Below are 20825 nucleotides of genomic sequence, written 5' to 3'. Positions count from 1 at the left end.
ATGGTGGCCTTAGAGGCAACTAGGAATGATCTCCCTTACATATTCAATATCTCTAAATCCTCCTCAATGTCAAGAACTATGAAGTCAACTGGTAAAATGAATTTTCGAACTCTTACTAAACATCCTCCAAAACTCCCTTTGGTTATACTAGGGACCTATCGACTTGTAAGAGGCTTATCAAAGATTCCCTAAGGTCACCTAGACCTAACCTACTGTAAAAGGACAAAGAAATTAAGTTTATACTAATTCCAAGATCGCAAAGCACCTTGCCAAAATTAGGAATGGTGAAACTACAGGGGTCTTTAAGTTTTGGTGGGACTCTTCTAGACACAACAACACTACACTCGACATTAAGAGCGACTTGTTTTTCTCTCTCAATCTTTTTTCTCCTAAACATCACTTCTCTAAGGAACTTGGCATATTTTGGCACTTTTCCTAGGACCTCAAGCAATGGGAGGTTGACATTCAAAGCCTTAAACATCTTAAGGAAATCTAGAAACTCTTTTTGTCTCGCTTCTTCTTCTCTTCTAGTCTACTCGAAAAGTGAATGAGGGTTGGATTTGGTTGTTGTATTGGATCAATTTTATCCTCTAGTTCAGTTCTTATGGGCTCGCTTTCAGGCCCTTCCTTCTTTTTTACCCTATCTCAACACTAGGAGTGCAAGTGCTCTCTTACTTCCCACTTATATCCTTTTCCCCACTAATTGGTCGGGTAAATTCCTGAACCACAACCCTAGATCTAAGGCTAATTCCCTTGAAATGTCATTTTTCTTCCCTCTTCGGGTTTGGCTCGATATTACGAGGGATAATAGAGGGTGCATGATTTTGCATTTATTGTACGATTCGGTCTAATTGACCATGAATTTGACACACATCGTCTTGCACCGCATGGAAGCCTTCCTTTACCTTGCTCACCTTAATCGACATTGGAGGGTTATTATTAAAGGCTAGTTTTCTTTCCGGATCTTTGGGTACCCTAAATAGTAATGGAGGTTGATAAGGTGCATTTGGTTAAGGAGGATTAAGATTTTGAGTGCCCTGATTGGAAGGACCTCCTTGGTTCCCTCCCCGCCTAAGGTGAGGATGGTCACGCCACCTCGGATTATAAGGGTGTTGGAGTAAGGGTTATATTCACTATTCCTCACATAGTTAACCTCCATTTGGCTGTTCTCATTAGCATTTCCCCACATAGTGCCTGCGCCATCATGTCTTACATTAGAATGGGTTAGAATTGGTTGATTATTGACTTGAGCCTTGACCAAACTCATGTCAAATTGATTGAGCCTTTTGAGGACTTTTTGATACTTATTCTTGCTATCAACTGCATTCACGGTTGGTTATTTAGCTTTATATGTGAATCACTCAACCGACCACATATAAGGATTTATTGCCACGTCCTCGATAAGTTGGCAAGCTTCGGTCTGTGGCTTTAACATGAATGCCCCTACTGACACTCCGTCAAGACTATAGCGCAAATTTCCATCAAGATCATTATAAAAAACTTGAAATTTCAGCCAATCTGGTAAGCCATGATTTGGGCATTTACGTAACATGAGTTTAAAGCGATCCCATGACTCATCTAGTGATTCCCTATTTTTCGTAAATATTATGTTTTTGAGATCGTTGTAGCTTAATCTAGGCTAGGGACTATTTCATAAAACTATTAAAGTTTTGAAATGTTTCCATTGATGATATCTGAAGCTTTTGGTGTTAAATGGTTTGATTGAAAGCTTAAATGTGATATAAAACTAATTTATAAAGTGAATTTTGTTAGTTTTGAGAATAGGGACTAAAATGTAAATATGTCAAATCTAATATGGAATTTCTACAATTATTGCTTCTAGAAGGTTATAAAAGGATGTAATTGAAAATAGATTGAATAACGAAGCTTAAATGTGAAAGATATGATTGTTTCGATTTTAGAGACTAAATTGAATAAATGTGAAACTTTAGGAAAATTGTGAAAATTGAAAGCAAGTTGACATAAACATTGAATAAGATGATCTAAGGTAATTGACACTGGTAACTTGAAATGAATTACTATTTAGATTAAGAATTGAATCGATCAGTAGATAATCAAGGAAAATGAAAAATTATAGACTAGTTCGTATCACTTCTGCTATTGTTGTTTGTACCTAGTAAGTTCACAGGATAAATTTTTTTTATCTAAATTTGATGTTGTTCTAGAATTGAATATTTCATGCTTATTTAATATACTTTGGGGTTGTATGCAAATTGGAACAAAGGTGATAAATGAATGAACTGTAAAGAATTGTTCTGATGTGCGTATAAAGCCCAGATGAATGTAGGTTAGAATGCAATTGGCATGCCAATAGGGTTAGTTGCATGCTTGTACAGGATTTGCACTGTGGTGCCTACTGATTCGCACTTCGGTGCCTATTGCTTCACACTACGGTGCCTACTGATTCGCACTTTGATGCCTACTGTTTAGCACTTCGGTGCCTACTACTGTGGTATTGTTACCCGCATATCCGTATCTGTTATTATAGTTCATCGAACTAATGATTTTTAGAAGTAAATGTATTTTCTGAATTAGTTTAGTGATTGGAAATGAATGTGTTAATTTAGTTATAAGTGTTTATATGTTTTGACTGAGTAAATGATATATTTCGTTTGATAGTTCTGATGAAACGATATTGAATTAAATTGATGGATTATATGACTGTATAGGAAATACTCACCTAATTGTTGTGACAGGAAACTTAGTTAAACTTGTTATTTTGATAGACTGAATTATGATATGAGGTAAGTTACTATCTTAACACCTATGACCTTACTAAGTATATATAATGCTTACCCTGTTATGTTTTCCTGTCCTATAGTTGTCTTTTGTGGAACGTGAAGATTGGATCAACTCGCAGCTCACACCATCCAACTTTATTCTCGATAGACTTTTAATCATACAACTCAGTTATGTGGCATGCAAATAGGATTTGAATTGTATATACATACTTTGTTGGATTCAATTTTGAATGGCAACCTTTGAATGTATTTAACCAAACTTATATGTTGATATTGTTATGGTTATTTAGTATGGAAACATGGTGTAGCAAGATGAATTAATGGTATGTTTGAATGTGACATGAGATGTTCAAATAGGTGATGTTTTGATGGTAAATAAGGCATAGTAATTTGGATGTTATAAGCATGATACATGAAATGGTTTTGGTGCCAAACTTATACATTGTTAGTTTTGGGAATATGTTCAATTATAGATGGTTATAATTTGGTGTCTTGATTGCATATAAGCATATATATGGTTATAATCTAAAATATCATTTGGGTTGGTTCATATTGTGTGACGATGCCATTGAGATATATTGGTTAAATGCTTAGGATGTCGATTTGTGGTATGTTTCGGTATGATATTGTACATTTTGGACAGGTCTAAAAGTTGTTAGTTGAATATGCATGGCCTATTTGATAGATTGGTTTTGGTAACTTCCACAAAAAGAAACGTTTTTGTACCACATGAGCTGACACATGACCGTGTGTCACACACAAGCCGGTGACACGGGTGTGTGCTCACTAAAAAATAGGAATATTTAGAAACACAGGATTTTCGATTATCAAAAGGGCTGGCCACACGCTCATGTAAGTTTTATAAATTTGGTCCTTTAATTTTTCACACGGTCTTAGACTATTACATAGCCCAACCACACAACCATGTAGCTATTGATGAAATTTTTGCATTTAGTTCCAAACAACTTCAGTGAGTTACACGACCTAGATACACAACTGTGTGACTCCAATTCCATATGGTCACCATTTGTAACACGGCCTAGCCACATGGTCGTGTGTCACTATTTTGAAAATTTTTCCTACTTATTGAAAAATTTTCAATTTAGTCCTTATTTTTACTTGGGTCAATTTAAGATCTGTCGTAAGCTTGATTGAGACTCGGATTAGTTTGTAAATCATATTATGCATGAATTATGATCTAATTTGATTGCTTAATTGAATGTTTATATTTGAAACTGTATGTGAATTGCTCTGTTAACTATTGTAGCATCCTGTAGCTCGAGTCTGACAATTGGACCGAGTGAGGAGTGTTACAGGTAGCGTCACCCTCTTTCCAGGTTCAAACCACATAGGCTCATACAGGATCTCTAACTTCAAATTTCTAGACTACAAAACCAACTTCCTTTCTCCAACTATTCCTTGTTATCAATCCCCCACGACTATTTCCCTGACTTCTAACTGTAGTAGATTTATGAATAGTCGTAGGAACATCAGTAACATTTCTTGGGCACTTATGAGTCAAATGCTCTAGGGACCCACATTAAAAACACACGCCAATCTTTTTCTAGCACTCTCCCTTATGCTGTCTTCCACAAATTTCACAGTTTGAAAGATTAACATCTCTCGTAGGGCCTACGATACTGCTCACTAATATATATGGTTGCCTGACTCGGTATCTCTCTTAGACCTGACATTCTTTGGAGTTAATATCCAAGACCCTTGAGACTCTCTAACACTTAAACAAGGGATGCGAACTAATCGACTCTCTTTTCAAATGTTCGAGGGGAGGGGCTCAACTGTCTTATTTAAGTGGCATGGCTTTCTCAATCATCTTTACCCATTCAATTAGATAGGAAATTTCTTTAAGTTTAAGCAATACTAACTAAACTCGGAGCTCATTACACAATCCCCGAAGGAATCATTTGCAACACTTTTCTTTTGTCAGCACTAACTCAAGGGCATATTTGAAACTCTGTAAGAGCTCTCGTTTGTAGTCGACTTCTAGCATACTCCCTTAATTCAACATCATAAATTCTTGCTTCCAATCTTTCAAATACAATTTACAAACATACTTCTTTTGAAACTTAGACTTGATGAATATACAATTAGTCTAATTCATTGGCACATGACGGGTGACAATCAGCCCTCATTGAATTGTCGGATATATCCAAGTAATTTGATCCACTTCTTTAGATGAGATACCACACATGTGGCAATACAGACAGTGAACATTATAATTGTTGGAGAACTCGTTCAGTTGACTCCAACCAAATTTTAGCTGAAAAAGGTTCAACACCTTTCAACCATTTGAATTAAGTTGCTCTATACTTTCGCGATTTGACTCGTCGTGATGTTAAGGTCTCGATGTCGCGATGTGACTGTCCTATTACCAAAAGGTCTAAATGGTACCATTTTTAAAACACCTGATTCCAATTACCTCAAATAAGACCATTTCATCATATCTTCATTCAAAAATACCTAACTAACAAATTCAACTTAAAATTGAGTCGTCATATACTGTATTGCAACATTTCAACCATTTAACCCTTTTAATTACTTAAGCTAAAAATTTTATGTGCATTTAAGAAGTTATAACATTAAACTCACATCACATTGCCAATTTGGGACTCAAAATGACCATTTGATACAAAATTGACTCAAAACCTAGGTACATGCCTTATATCAAAAAGTAAAGGAACTATACAAACTTTATTGAGGCGAGAGTTGCGGTTTGGATGCTAAATCAATCCTTGAGACTTTGACATTCCCTAATACCTGTGCACAGAATAACAAATCATATGTTGAGTGATAAAGCTCAGTGGTTCTTTCATGATTCAAGTCATATAAAATAACACAGTAACAATATAAATATATGCTATTGCAAGATCACATTCCAACTATATCACATCATGTGTTTCAATTCATACGAGGCCATCAATTACATCATGTTATCAACCTATTACCAATCATACTTATATTTCCATCTCAAGTATCACAAATTAATCATATCAATATAACATATCAAACCTTTACTTTCTATTAGCATCATATTCAATTTCATTTCATTCAAGCCATTTAACATATCATATTCCCGTTTCTGTATAAAATCTATTGATTCTCTATATTTTCATATTGACCCTCTGGGCTTGTATAAACTGGTTTGCAAGATCTTTCAAATGCTATCATGAAGCACATTGCACATATATGTACCTGTAATGCCATTTTGTATTATCAAATCATTTCAAACATCAGTTAACCAATACACATCTTATATTTCGATTTCAAAAATCAAATTAACGTTTCAACCAATGCAATCTTAATAAAAATGGACTCAGACACACGAGTGAACCACACCACACCAAGAAGGCTCATTTAAGCATAAACTACACCATACCAAGGCACTGAAGTGCAAAGCACGTAGGCATCAAATGTATATACGTATTCAAATGCATTGCTCCTCTACACCAAGGTCTACGTAGAAAAAATGAATACTTAGTGACCTACAATAGATGCTGGATCTTGAAATAAATTTTCATAATCTCCATATTATCAACTATCCCATACACAAGCACGTACATGACCCTATTGGCATGCCAACTGTATCCTGGCATTTTTCTAAGTTCACAATGGCATCAACCATCCATATATCATAATCTCATTTCATTTAATTTCACCATCAATTCATATATATAGATATTCAATATCATATAGCATAGTTCATACCACTTATTATATATAAATAATATCACACTCTTTTATACTATATTCAATTTAGTCCAAATTCCTAATATTTAATATTATCAACACGATTCAATTCATATAACTTATTATTATCAAACTCATATCATCAAATATTAAACATCATTGTTCCATACCAATTATATCATCAATTCATGATATAAGACATTTATCAAATTATATCTTACTTATTTCTATTTTATTCAATTCAGCCCAGTTTCCCACTAATCAACATCATTCACAATGAATCATTTTATGCGGCAATTATATACTTACCTCGATACTCAATCATGCCATTAACATGAATATGCATACAAATGTAAAGATCTTGAATCATAAAAGTACAAATCGGATACTCTTGTCACTCATTTATGACTCTCTCTTTTCTTTTCCCTCTTGACGACCCGACGTCGCCTTTCACTACAATAGATAATTCAATGAATAAAATAATATCATATTTCATTCAATCCATTTCAAAAAACAAAGCCACTTTCGATATTTAACTTCGGATAAAAATTTAATTTCACATTCTTTCATTAGGGACCTTATACTTTCTATTCCTACAATAATTTCATGAAAGGTTTTCAATTTATTCAATTTGGTCCCTAATGTTACAAAGTTAACAAACAAGATTAGTTAGCTTTACAATTTAGTCTTTAATATGATCTAAGCTAAATATCTATGAAATTCAAGCTTAATTAATCAATTTCTCAATAATGACAACTTGCTAAAAACTTAATAATTGAACAAATTGATACATGGACTAACTAAAGTTTATTATACATGTAGCATCATTCACAATAGTGAAGTTCATAGCCCAAGACATGGTTAAATGATAACATCTCATTAGTATTACATGATAGATGAAAAGTAATGTGGCCACGAGTCGTTTGTCTTTGTGATGAATGACTGAATTACTATTTGATAGTAATTGACTTTTTATGAAGGAAGATGTAATGATTACCATGAGATCAAATATGATCATATTGGGAGGATGAATTTATCCCAAATAGATTAAAGATATCCTATGAGGGTAACACACTTATGACAAGATCATTAGATGAGCACTAATCGAGTAGCTTTCATAATGGTATGTAAATGGGGAGAGCTCAATCATGATACTATAGTGGAATGACTTTGTGACTAAATGATTTTATAATTAATGGCCAAAAATTGAAAATTATAAATCATTTGAGCCCTAATTAAATATGAGCAATAAGACCCTTTGTTAGCTCGTTGAAACTAGAAATGAATTGCATGTTGAATCAAATGAACAAAAATAGATAGAAAAGATGAAGTTAAAGAAATAGGTTACATTCGAAAATGAATGTGATTTCTAACTAATTATGGAAATAATCGATATTTAATACAAGTTTTTCAAATTAGTATTTAGTTAATTAAAGTTTGAAAATGAAATTAAATTAATTGTTCACTTTTAATCCATTGAGTATACAAATTAAATATATTTCCCAATAGATTCTTTTCAAGTAAAGTTGTCACAATTTTAGCGGAATTAAAATAGGGTTGAGAAAATTATTTAACTAGAAATTTTAATCAATTTAATAAATAATATGTAACATCGCAAATTTTAGCATAATAGGAATGCAAAATAATTTCAAGATTGAGGTCTCAAATTCGATTCCCTTCCATTGCAAATAATTTAATTTTTCAAAAATCCCTCTTTTTCCTTTATGTGTAACGTCCATACCTAGTAAAACCTAGGTATAAATATCACTTTTATTTAATTTGATTAGCTTTTAATTGATTTTTACTCCACCCTATCCGCCCCTCCCTTTTTCTCTCCTTTATTCTCTTCAATTTTTTATTTATTTTCCTCTTGTTGTCGCCGCCCAAACCACCTTCTTTGAAACACCTCTTACCCAAGATCATTGCCGGAGTCAAGCACAAGGCGCTGTTTGACTTAACCTACCAGTTCGGAGCATAATTTTTTTTTTAAAATTAATTCACTCACGTTCAATCAATATGTCCCTAAAATGCCCTCAAGACCCTAAAACATGCAACGAAAATGGTTCGGGTCCAAACCAGGAACATTAAAAATTTTCTGAATACTTAAAAAAATCAAAATAATTTATTTCACTATTCACAATAAAACTGTCCACCTGCGTAATAGACACTAATTTAATTATAACTTGAGTTACGAAACTCAAAATTTAGATCTGTAGATTTTCCCTTAAACTAGACTCCTATATCTTTCCCCGGTCTAACTCTGAATTTCGTTCTTCTTGATCTATATGTAATGCCCCGAATTTGGGCCTAGATGGAAATAGGTCTTGAGCGTGGGATCACATAAAAATTTATGCATGCAAGGAAATAACATAAATGAATGTCTGCTTCAGTGGTTAAGTGATTTATAAAGAGTCGGGTGTGTTGGAGAAGTCCTGGGTTCAAACCTGGGCTTTAGCAAAAATTTTTATTTTTGCTCTTCAGTGAATCTTTGCCTTAGCTTGAAGGCTTTATAAATATTTTCTTGTGAAATCATGACACAAGATGAGTTTGTAGTCAGTGGCAGTGGTGTGATTAAGGTGGCAAGGGAGCTTGAGTTCGAGTCTCCTGTTACGCAAGGGAGTATTTATTTTTACTTCCTTGCTGCATGAGAAGTGGACTTTGACTAGAACTCTGCAGGTTGGAATTTGAATGAGTCATGGAGAAATTCAAGGAGGAAAAAGGAAGGATTTTGATGGTGGTTGGTGTGGATTTGGTGGAGAGAATTTGGGTGAAAATAAGGGATTTGATGTTTGAAGTTGTGTAGCAGAATTGAAACTCTAATCTTGCATTATTTTAGGTTGAAGAAAAAGTTGGGATCTTTTGGGAGTGGGCAAAGTGCCAACTGCTCTTTATGCATATTCGGCATTCTATTTTTTTTCGGGATTATCGTCTCTCGCCTCTTCTTTTCTCTTCTGGTCGATTTTGTTGTTTTTTTTTCTTCTTTAGCCAAATAGGAATTTTTATTCTTGGCCTTACTTTGTTTCAATCCGTTTATGTGCCAAAGCTGAACTTTGCTCCTTCTCTTTCTGTCTGAGCCTTAACCGTATACTCTCTGAGTGTTCTTAATCTCTCCACATTCTCTGGCCGAATCTTTACTCTTCTCTTCCCCTCTCTTCCATTCTCATTCTCCTCTCCTTTCAATAGTTTCTTACATTTTTATTCTCTAACCCTTGTCGAATACTGGGCTCTATTCTTCGTCCTTCTCTTTTGGGATACTTGGCCGAATATTCTCTTGCTCTCTTAGTGGTATTATCGTATTGGTTTACAAAAGTCTTCTGACAAAAAGGGTAACTGCTCATGGTTTTTTCTTCTGGTTTCTCCTTAACATTAAAGGCCCTTTCTTCTTCTAACATCATATGTTTTCTGACATTCTCAAATAAGAGTACTGTTGCCCCATTTTATCCCTATTATTCTTAGTACTTTTGGTTTCGGCCCTTAAAGAGGGTGTAGGATGATTATCAACTATTGAATTTGCGTTATCGGTAAGTGAGGACTCGTTTAGCTTAAACTTTTCACTTGAATGGGTGTTTGATAAGATTCGATTCTTATGCAAGGTTTCCCTAAGGCCTAGTGAATAATCTCTGGCAATGGAATAGGAGTGTGGCCTTTTTTTGATTGATCAAGGTTGGGGCACTTGAGAAACTTGGAACGATTGCTTAAACAGGTGTGTACACACACTCCTCCAATTGTAGATCGACAAATTTCGAAATCACGTAATACCGAAAAGCAGAAAGTATGGCTACAACTATCACATGAGCGCATGGACGTGCATGTGGATGAGTCGATACAACGACAGAGGTCACTACGAGCGATCTCGTGGTCTTAGGCCATTTTTGGGCCAAATGGACCGGATTGGGCCGAGTGGGCCCAACAGGCCCGTGGGCCCTACGCGAGTAAATTTTCTTAGGTTGATAGGATATAATGAGCCGACCATGACGATCGCAAGGTCAAGGGCAGTTTTGGGCCTATGGGCTGAAATGCGTCGTGTGGGCCTAATGGGCTCGTGGGCCTCACACAGGTAAAATCTCCGTTAAGTGGCAAATTCTGGATTGGGCTATGTGGTTTGCATAGCCGTGACTAAAATTGGGCTAAATGGGCCACACGAGCGTGTAGGCCCACTTGAGCCGAATATGTGCCTTGGGCCCATTTCTACCGTTATGACCATTTGGCTTATCTATGCCGCTCGAGGCAACTATAGACCTTAGAAAAGGTTGTTGAATGACCGAAATACCCTCGAAGGGTAACACCCCTGTAAGGTAAATGACTGTAATGCCTCTAGAGGGCAAATGACTGATTTGTGCTATGGTATGATTGACTTAACTTTTAATGATAAGACTGATTTTGAGCATGGCATACTACATACCCGACATACTGCATTGGGTTGGGATCTTGTATTGGAGGAAGTGATTGATATGTAATGATCGTACGGGTCACATGAGACGACTGTGGCTTTAAGCCGATTATGTGATTGGCAGCTCTACTGCAATATTGGTTACTGCCGCAACCGGTGCTACATAAGGAGTGTAGGGATGGGTGGGTCGATTTAATCCCCACAGGAGTGTAGGGTTGGGTAGGAGACGGAGTGCAAGGTTGGTATGGGTATTTATGCATTGCATATACTGTTTCTGATATTGAGATGGGCTTAGGCCCAGATATATGTGATATGTACCATTTGATATGGGCTCAGGCCCAACAGAGGCTGATGGGGGCTAAGGCCCAATTGCCACCTTTACTGTAATGGGCTTAGGCCCTGATTGATGTGATGCATGCTTTATGATCAATGAGGGTTGTACACACTGAGTTTTCGTAAACTCACTCCCTATTCTTATTTTTTTAAGGTAATCCTCAGTAAGCGGTTCGACGTACTGGAGGACTCAGAGGTGGCCACACTACGAACAGCTTCAACTTTTAATTTCTGGTCTTTAATTTGGGATTTTCAGTTTATTACATTTTCTATCTGCTAAAAGTAGATCGCAGTTTTCCAAAACAATAACTATTTTCAAAACACTACACTTTCACAATTCAATATTTAAACATCACGTTTTCGTAAATAGATTTCTTTTAAACATAGCTTCTGTAACTGAAAAGAAATTTTGGGAATAAATTTAATAATTTTTCTATGTACCATATTTTAATTAAATAAATAAACTAACATAATTGGGATTTTACTCAAGCTTATAATTAAGAAGGGTTTTCAATGAGAACATGGTTTTTGAAAAACACTTTAATGCGACACGCCAGATTTGAGCCTAACTTCTAGGCTAGGTTTAGGGGAGTTACAATAGAAAATCTAGCTTATTTAATACTCACATTCATCAAAACAGTCATTGACTCGAACTTTGGTAAAATTATGATTTTGCTCCTAAACTTTTGCATATTTACACTTTTTCCCAAAAGCTCGAAAATTAAACTTCATCCCTTATTCTTATGTTTTATGACATGCTGAACATTTTTCCCTTCTATGGAAACATCAAATTCCCACTCTAACATTTACTTATGAACATTAGGTATTTTTACCGATTATGTCTTTTTACTCGTTTTCACTTAAAACCGCCTAGCAAAAGTTGTTTAACATGATTTCAAGCTTTATGTTCTACCATAAAACATTAAAATAAACGCATTTCACCTATGGGTATTTTTCCAAATATGAATCCTAACATGAATTAATGGTAGAATAAGCTAAATCGAGCTACGAGGACTTCAAAAACATAAAAAAATTTAAAAACGGGGCTTGGATGCACTTACTATGAGCTTGAGAAAGTGAAGAAACCCTAGCTATGGAGTCTCTTGAAATTCGGCCCTTATGGAGAAGATGAGCACATTTTGCCATCTTTTTCCCTTTTAGTTCTTTTTATTACCAAATAACTAAAATGCCCTTCATTAAAACTTTAGTTTTTTTTATCTATGCATGCCCATTTTTTTTCCATGAAAATATAATGGTCTAATTACCATTTAAGGACCTCTATTTCATTTATGCACTTCAATTAAATCCTTTATCATTTATAACTCATATTTACCCACTTTTACAATTAGACCCTAATATGCAATTCAGACATGCAATCGCTGAAATTTCTTATCGGTATTCTAACACATGCATCCAATCAATCGGTAAATCATAAAAATTAATCACAATAAACTTTTCTATCTTGGATTCATGGTTTCGCAACCACTGTTCCATTTAGGCCCTATTTCGGGATGTTACATTCTTCTTTCTCTTTTCTTTTTCAAAAAGTTCTTACACCATTCTCCTCTCCTTCTTGCTTCCATTTTCCTTATTTTTCTAGCCATAAGTCTGAAATCTTTGACCTTCAATAACAATCCCTATTGCTACCCAACAAGTGTCATTGTCACCCATTTCTTCTAGCTTGTGTAAGTGTCTATTTTCTTTAATTTTCTTGATGAATATTTTAAAGGAATACCCAAATTTCTAGATATAGAATTGGGGGAAATTTTAATAATTTTATGGGTATTTTTCCAACCTTCAAAAGTGATTTCAATTGACTTTTTAAATCAGCTCCAATTTGCCACTATTGGTGTTGGTCTACCAAGCCTAGAGGCACCAAAAGGGGGCTATTCTTTTCTTTAATTTTTCCCACCTATTTCAAAAATATATTGGTCTTAGGAACCTCTCCTAAAAAGCCTTGAACCATGTGTGATTTAGGAAAATTCAATCTTGATCATTCGACGACTCAGATCTGACAATTCATGAAGCGTAAGTGCGGTTGATTTGGGATACTGCGTAGTTTCGACTTAATTTTTGGGGAAATTGATAATGGATTGGGTTAAAGAATTTTATTATTATATAGATACTTATTTTTAGTATTTAATGGTGTTAGGTGCCAACCCAAATGCCCCAAACCAACAGTAAAGCATTTTGACGTTTGTAACGCGTAGGTTTGTGCAAGTGTACACAGTCGTTATCAAGTAATAAGTAAGTATCGAGTTATCGCCTCCACAGGGATTGTATTTGTGCTAAGTCACTTAATTTGTAAAATTATATTAACAATTTGGTAAATAAAAACACAATATAGTTGAAAAGTAGTGATTAAAATATATTAAACTAAATGCAATGATCCCTAATGCAAATTATCCTAAGTATGCAAACTAAATGAAATAGATTTTAGTAAAATTAAACACAATTTTACAATAATTATAACATAAATAAACTAGGACAATTACTTTAATTAAACTCAATTTACTATCAACATGCTTAATAACATTCGGAAAAACATTCCACGGCAACTCGATCTTTCATGAGTTTAGAAACCACATTAGGTCCTTTCAGAATCCTTTACTTAGTAAATATGCATTTTTCTGATACTTATTTACTAAGGGTTTCTTAGTATTCGTGTGAAGTAACAAAGATGTGTCAGGTTTGAAACAATTTAATCACACAAATCTAAAAGCTATGCAGATAACAAAGCTTGGTTAGAGTTGTTATGGAACCTACAATTTAATCAAGTTAGGATCTAAATTGAGCATGCATTGAGCATGCACATTTCAATTATGTGTCCATTAGCCATCATCTGGTCAGGATTGTTCAGCTAATTCAAGTGCATTCCAATCACGTATGAACGAAATATAGACTTGATTTTAATTGAAAACAAGATCGATTGAGGCACAAACATTATAAGCATGAATCAAATAAATATTATTTAATTAAAGAAATCATAGTAGCTTAAATAAAATTAAGCTAACATTGTTGTAAACAAGAACAAACAACACATAGCAAACATCTTTAGATTAAATTAAAGAAAAGAAAGATTCAACCCAATTCAGAGTGGCTGTCAGCCAAGACTCTGACTGACGAGGCTCCTTCGTTTCTTTGCTTTGCTCATTTGCTAATGGTTCTCCAAGGTGGCCGACCAAGGGTTCTTTAAGAGGCTAATTTTGCTTAAAATCCTTATGCAAGGATGATGATAAGCGTGAGGGGGAAAGATAGTTATGAGAGTTGAGAGAGGAGAGAATGATGAATGAGTGAGGGATGATTGAAAAAGTGAGAAATGAACTCTTATTTATAGGTGAGGCAAGGGAGCTAGTTTACTAAAACTAGGAGTGTCCATCTTTTGAAACTTCTTCCAAGGATGGCTGGCCATGAATTGGGGAAATGTGGCTGATTCTGCTTGATTCTTGGTCAATTTGAGTGCCACCACAACTCAGGACTAAGACTTAGTCACCAGAAAATCTTCGAGAAAATCTCTGATTTCTTTAACTCTTCAAGGATCTTGTGTAATTAAACCAAAATTGATTTATGATCAGCCATGTGCAACCGAAAATTGGGTTGAGTTGGTCCCCAATTTGGACGATTTTGCAATTAGAAGAAAACTCTCATACCTGTCCAAAAATAGTAGATAGTTTAAAGGACCAAATAATATAATTTTAATCACTTCAATTAATTAATTTACTTAATTAATTAAAATCAAATTTATTAATGAAATATTTAAAATGAATTATTAAATATAAATTTATGTTTTATTTTAATTTAATCATGCATGACCCACTTTATAGCTTAAAAATATAATATGCTTAAACTAATATAAAATAAGCCATTTTATGCATGAAAACTATATAATAAAGCATAAAATCAGATTTTAATGATTTTCATGTCCTAATTTCATATTTTCGCATATTTCATTAATTTATTAAATAATTACTTGGTTTTAACAACAAATTTAAGTAAAAGGTGATGAATTATATAGGAAAATTCATATATATTTTTTAGTTTACAACGTTCGCGTGTATGTTTTGAATCAAACCAGTGTAAGAAACCTAGTTAATTTAGATCCAAAAACTCGTTATAGTTTTGTTGTTTGATTTCAACTCCTAAGGGGTGGTTTAGGGCCGGTTAAGTAGTATATTAATTTGATAAAATATTGATTGTTAATTTAGGCTTGATTTAATGTCTTAAGGAGAAACTGTGGGTTTCGCCAGTGTGCTATAGTAATATGAAAAATAAGGTGCCGATCCTAACTTGTTAACTTGAATGTTTTAATAATATTTTATATGATCCAAATGTGGAACAATCTTGCTGGTCGGGCTTTATTAATTATCTAAGTGAATATGTTAAAATGGCTAAATCAGGTACGTTACTGGCCTTAACTAAATGGCATGTTTGCAAAATTGTTTTGGTTGCCTGAATAGTTGATTGTCAGCTACTAGTATGAAAGACTTGTTGATGTATTGCGTGAGTAATTGTATGTATAGCATGTGTTACTTTAGAAATAAATATTGAATACCCGAAATCTTATTGGGTAAAATGTTATGAAAAGTATTGAATGAAAAACTACTATAGCACTGTAAATATTTTCCTAAAGTGTTATTGAATGATAGTATGATAAAATGTCACCAATTTGATTGTGAAATTGAACACTTGATATGTGAACGTTATAATGATTGCATGTAAACTATGCTACTGAAATAATACGTATGAAACGTGCATTTGATTGAAATATTGTATGACATATCGCATGTGCATGGGGTGGGGTGGGGTGGGATATTATGGTTGATGAAAGAGTTTTTGGGAGTATTGGCGGCATATTAAGCTCGCATTTATATGTAGTCAGTGCATTGCACTAGGAGTACTATGGAAACTTGTGATTTTATCGCATTATATGTTAAATGCAGAATACCTGCATTATGTTCATATGGTGGTTTAACCACATCTAGGTTTGCTCGTACTGTTTGGAGTTTAGCAGATGAGTTTGGGGGAACTCGTGGTGTGTAGCAGATGGTTGGGGTAGGAATTCATTTTTTGCATTATGATATGTGCATGTCTCATTCTAATGTTGATATTGTGGCTATGATTGTGTTATATGAATGTTTTGAGTGATTAATCTTAAATGAAAGTTGAATGTAGTTATTGATTAAACTCACACTGAGTTAGTTAGGTCACCCCATTAATTCAAACCTCTCAGGTGAACGAGACTAGGATTGGACATGGCATACAGATGTATGCAGAACTTCAAAATTAGATTCCATTTAATTTTATTTTAGTTAAAGTTCCATAAATTTATATGGTTTTTGCACTGTAAGGTTATTTGAACTATGGTATGGGTTTATTTCTATTTTGGGGTTTACCATGCATGCATAATTTACATACTTTAACTTGATTTATAAGTATATTCTGAAATTGGACTGAGAATATTACTCGACTTAATAAATAATTGGTTCTTTAATCAGTTTTCCACTACAAATAAACTTAATAGGATTTTTCAAAAGCAATGATGAGCAATCTGTGTTTTTCTTGAAACCACGCCAATGTTTTTAACTTGACTAATTAGATGAAAGTTTTCCCAAAATAACAAAGGTAACAACAATTTTATTTAAAAGAAAGCGTATTTGAGGTTTTCAACCAATAATAGGGTAGATTTGTAGTTTAGGTGTCCAACGTGACCTTCACGATTTGACCATAACGTCTAGGCTGAGTTTGAGAGGTTACATTTATTGGTATTAGAGCCAAGGTTCAAAACCTCAGACTGAATTTTTTTATTCTCTTCAAAAACAGGTCTGCATGCATGCTTTTATAAAAAATGAACTTTTGGGAAAAACAAGCCATAGTATTTTGAAAATTATTTCTTTCAGGAAAGGACGAAGTCCGAAGGTCTGATGCCATGCCATAGAAACAATATTGAAACTTTAGAAAGACACTAGAGACTATTGTATAAAACTTATAAATGAAAGAACTTAGTTAAAACTGTGATAAAAGATTAAACCAAAATACTTAATATATTCCTACTTGTAAATTGTAGATTCCATAAAACAATGAAGTGAATACCCATGGAATGATAACTCGTGGTAAGAGGGGTCGTAAAGGGCAAACTCTAATGGCTCCGGCTGAGTCTTATGTGTTACAAAAGCTCGTTCAGAATGGTGAGCCCAATGAGGCCATTAGTGAACCCACTACTGAGGGTAGAAATAGGGGTAATATGAATTATGATGATAATAAATATGATAAGGATGATCTAGTAATACAAGCTTTGTTAAGGGCTTTGAATCGGGTTGTTGGGGCCCCGATTGGTGGTGTTAGTTGTGCGACGATTGCGGAGAGGCTCCATTCAGGTGGGGCAAAGTTGTTCAGGGGTATTACAGGAACTACTCCTACAGTGACTGAGTACTGGATGGAGACCACTGAACGTATATTGGATGATTTAAACTGCACTCATGAGGAAAAACTTAAGGGTGTTCTATCCTTGTTGAGGGATGAGGCATATAGGTTGTGGTAATCAGTGGTTAGGGTTACCTTTCCAGAGCGTATAGAGTGAGCCTATTTTCAGGATGCCTTTCACGGTAAGTTTGTGGATCCTCGCTATGTGGAGGCTTATCTGTCAGAATTTATAAAGTTGAAACAATGCGATATAACAGTTTTTGAGTATGAGATGGAATCTTTTAGGTTGAGCCGCTATGCACCTAGTATGGTGGCATCTGAGCAAGAAAAGATTTTTCGTTTTCAAGAGGGTTTGAGGTATGACCTTAAGGTTTAAGTAGCTCCATATTCGGAGCATGTTTTTGAGGCTTTGGTTGAGAAGACCAAAATTATTGAGGAGATTAAATACGTGGAGCACAAGAAAAAAGGGAATAGAGAGGTCAACCTAAGAGAGAGGTGGCTTTGCTGGCCTAAATCCGCGTCCTGTTAAGCAAGCTAGAGAGGCTAGGTCACCGCAGAATTGGGAAGTAGTGGGCCCTAGAGAATGGAAGATCCAAGTATGTCAGCTTTGTGAGAGGTGCTCTATTGGCGAGAGTTGGAGAAGAATAGGTGTTTGTTTGACTTATGGCTCGATAGAGCATAAGATTAAGGATTGTCCATGCCGGAATGATCAGATGCAAGTACCAATTCGAAATTAAGGCCCAGTCAGGGGTCAAAATTAGAGAGGTAATCAGGGTGCTCAGAGAGGTCGTAATTAAAACAAAAATGGTAATGGTAATCAAGGACAGAGAGCACCGACTCAGGGTGTGAATCGGGTTGAAACTAGGCAACTTAAATTGGTATATGTGGCTAGACGTTGAGAGGATAGAGATGTGGCTGACGTCATAACAAGTAGCTTTACCATCTATTCGGTGCCTTATTTTGTATTGATTGATATAGGATCTACCCATTCTTATAATCCTTGTGATGTGGCTGTAAAATTGGGCATTGGGGTAAAGAAAACTAAAAACACTGTTATTGTAGTTAGTCCTTTAGGATCATTTGTACTTGTGAATAAAACTTATAGTAGATGCCCTTTAGAAATTCAAAGAGAGATTTTTCCCTCCAACTTAATGGAATTGCCTTTCAATGAATTTGATCTAATTCTTGGGATAGACTGTTTGGTTGAACAACAAGTCCGTTTGAATTGTATACTAAAGAGAGTAACTTTGGTGACTTTTATCCAATGTGGTCTCTGTTATGGTAGTAGAGAAGATGATACGGAAAGGGTGTGAAACATTTTTTGCTTATGTTTGAGATGTAAGCCTCGTTGATTCTTCTATTGATAGCATTTCTACAGTAAAATGTTTTTTTAATGTTTTTCCTGAGGAACTGTCATGGTTGCCTCTAGATCAGGAGGTGGAGTTCGATATTGAATTGTTACCAAGAACGGCACCGATGTCCATTGCTCCCTACTACGTTGCACCTAAAGAGTTAAAGGATTTGAAATTATAATTGCAAGAATTGTTGGATAGGGGTTTCATTAGGCCTAATGTTTTGCCATGGGGTGGACCGATTTTGTTTACGAAGAAAAAAGATGGTACACTTCGATTATGCATTGATTACTAATAGCTAAACAAGTTAACTATAAAGAACAAGTATCCTCTACCAAGAATTGATGACCTATTCGATCAATTCAAAAATACAATTATCTTCTCTAAAATTAACTTGAGATTTAGGTATTACCAACTTAATGTAAAAGAATCTGATATTCCCAAGACTACTTTTTCAAACTCGTTATGGATATTAGGAGTTCCTAGTCATGCGTTTTGGGTTGACTTATGTGCCAATGACATTTATGGATCTTATGAGTCGTGACTTTCAGCCTGTCCTTGATCAATTCATCGTTGTGTTCATCGATGACATTATAGTATATTCCAAGATAGAATTTGAGCACGACGAACATTTAAGAGTGCTCCTACAAATACTTCATGAAAAGTAGCTTTTTGCTAAAATCAATAAGTGTAAATTCTAGTTGAAGGAAGTTATATTTTTGGATCACGTGGTATTAGCTGAAGGTATCCGCGTAGATCCCAATGGTGGAATCAATTTTAGATTAGAAGCAACCGAAGAATGTCTTGGAGATTCAGAGTTTTCTAGGTCTCACTAAGTATTATCGAAGGTTTGTTGAGGGGTTTTTCCTTAATAGCATCCCCGTTGACTAAGCTATTAAGGAGGAACACTCCATTTAAGTGGGGAAAAGAGCAGCAAACTAGCTTTGAGAAATTAAAATCCATGTTGAAGGAAGCTCTTGTTCTAATTCAGCCAAAATCTGGTAAAGAATATGTTGAGTACAGTGTCGCATGTTGGGCTAGGATGTGTGCTAGTGCAAGATAGTAAGGTAATAGCTTATGTGTTGAGATATGTTAGGCCACATGAATGTAATTACCGTACACATGATTTAGAATTAGCAACTATTGTTTTTGCTCTTAAAATCTGAAGACATTACTTGTATGGTGAAAAAGTGTATTATTTACACTGATCACAAAAATCTCAAATATCTCCTTACATAGAAGCAACTTAACTTGAGAAAACATAGATGCATTGAATTGTTAAAAGAATATGATTGTACGATAAAGTATCACCCTGGGAAAGCCAATGTAGTGGTCGATGCTTTGAGCCGAACGACAATGTCTGACTTAAGGGATATGTTTGCTCGCTTAAATCTATTTGATGATGCAGGTATCCTAGCTGAGTTGCCAGTAAAGTCTGTTTGGGTACAGGAAATCAAAGATAAGAAAGGTTTAGATAAATCTCTAGCACTTTGATTTCAACAGTTGAGGATGGGTTGACTGAGGATTTTGAGATTAATTCTGAGGGAGTTTTTTGCTTCAGAGGCAAATACACCTAGTGATCAGAGTTTGGGACAGTCTATACTTCAGAAGGAACATAGCAGCCCTTATGTTATGCATCTTGGTGGTACTAAAATGTATCGTGATTTAAGAGAAGTGTATTGGTGGTCGAATCTTAAATAGGAAATAATGGAGTTCGTGTCAAAATGTTTGACTTGCCAGCAAGTCAAGGTTGCGCATCAGTTTCCATAAGGGTTACTCCAACTGATATGAATTCCACAGTGGAAGTGGGAGATTGTGACAATGGACTTTGTTAGTGGGTTGTCTTTAACACCTACTAAGAAA

Source organism: Gossypium raimondii, chromosome 8, assembly GCF_025698545.1.
Source record: "Gossypium raimondii isolate GPD5lz chromosome 8, ASM2569854v1, whole genome shotgun sequence".
NCBI lineage: Eukaryota > Viridiplantae > Streptophyta > Magnoliopsida > Malvales > Malvaceae > Gossypium > Gossypium raimondii.
This window is presented reverse-complemented; position numbering follows the sequence as displayed.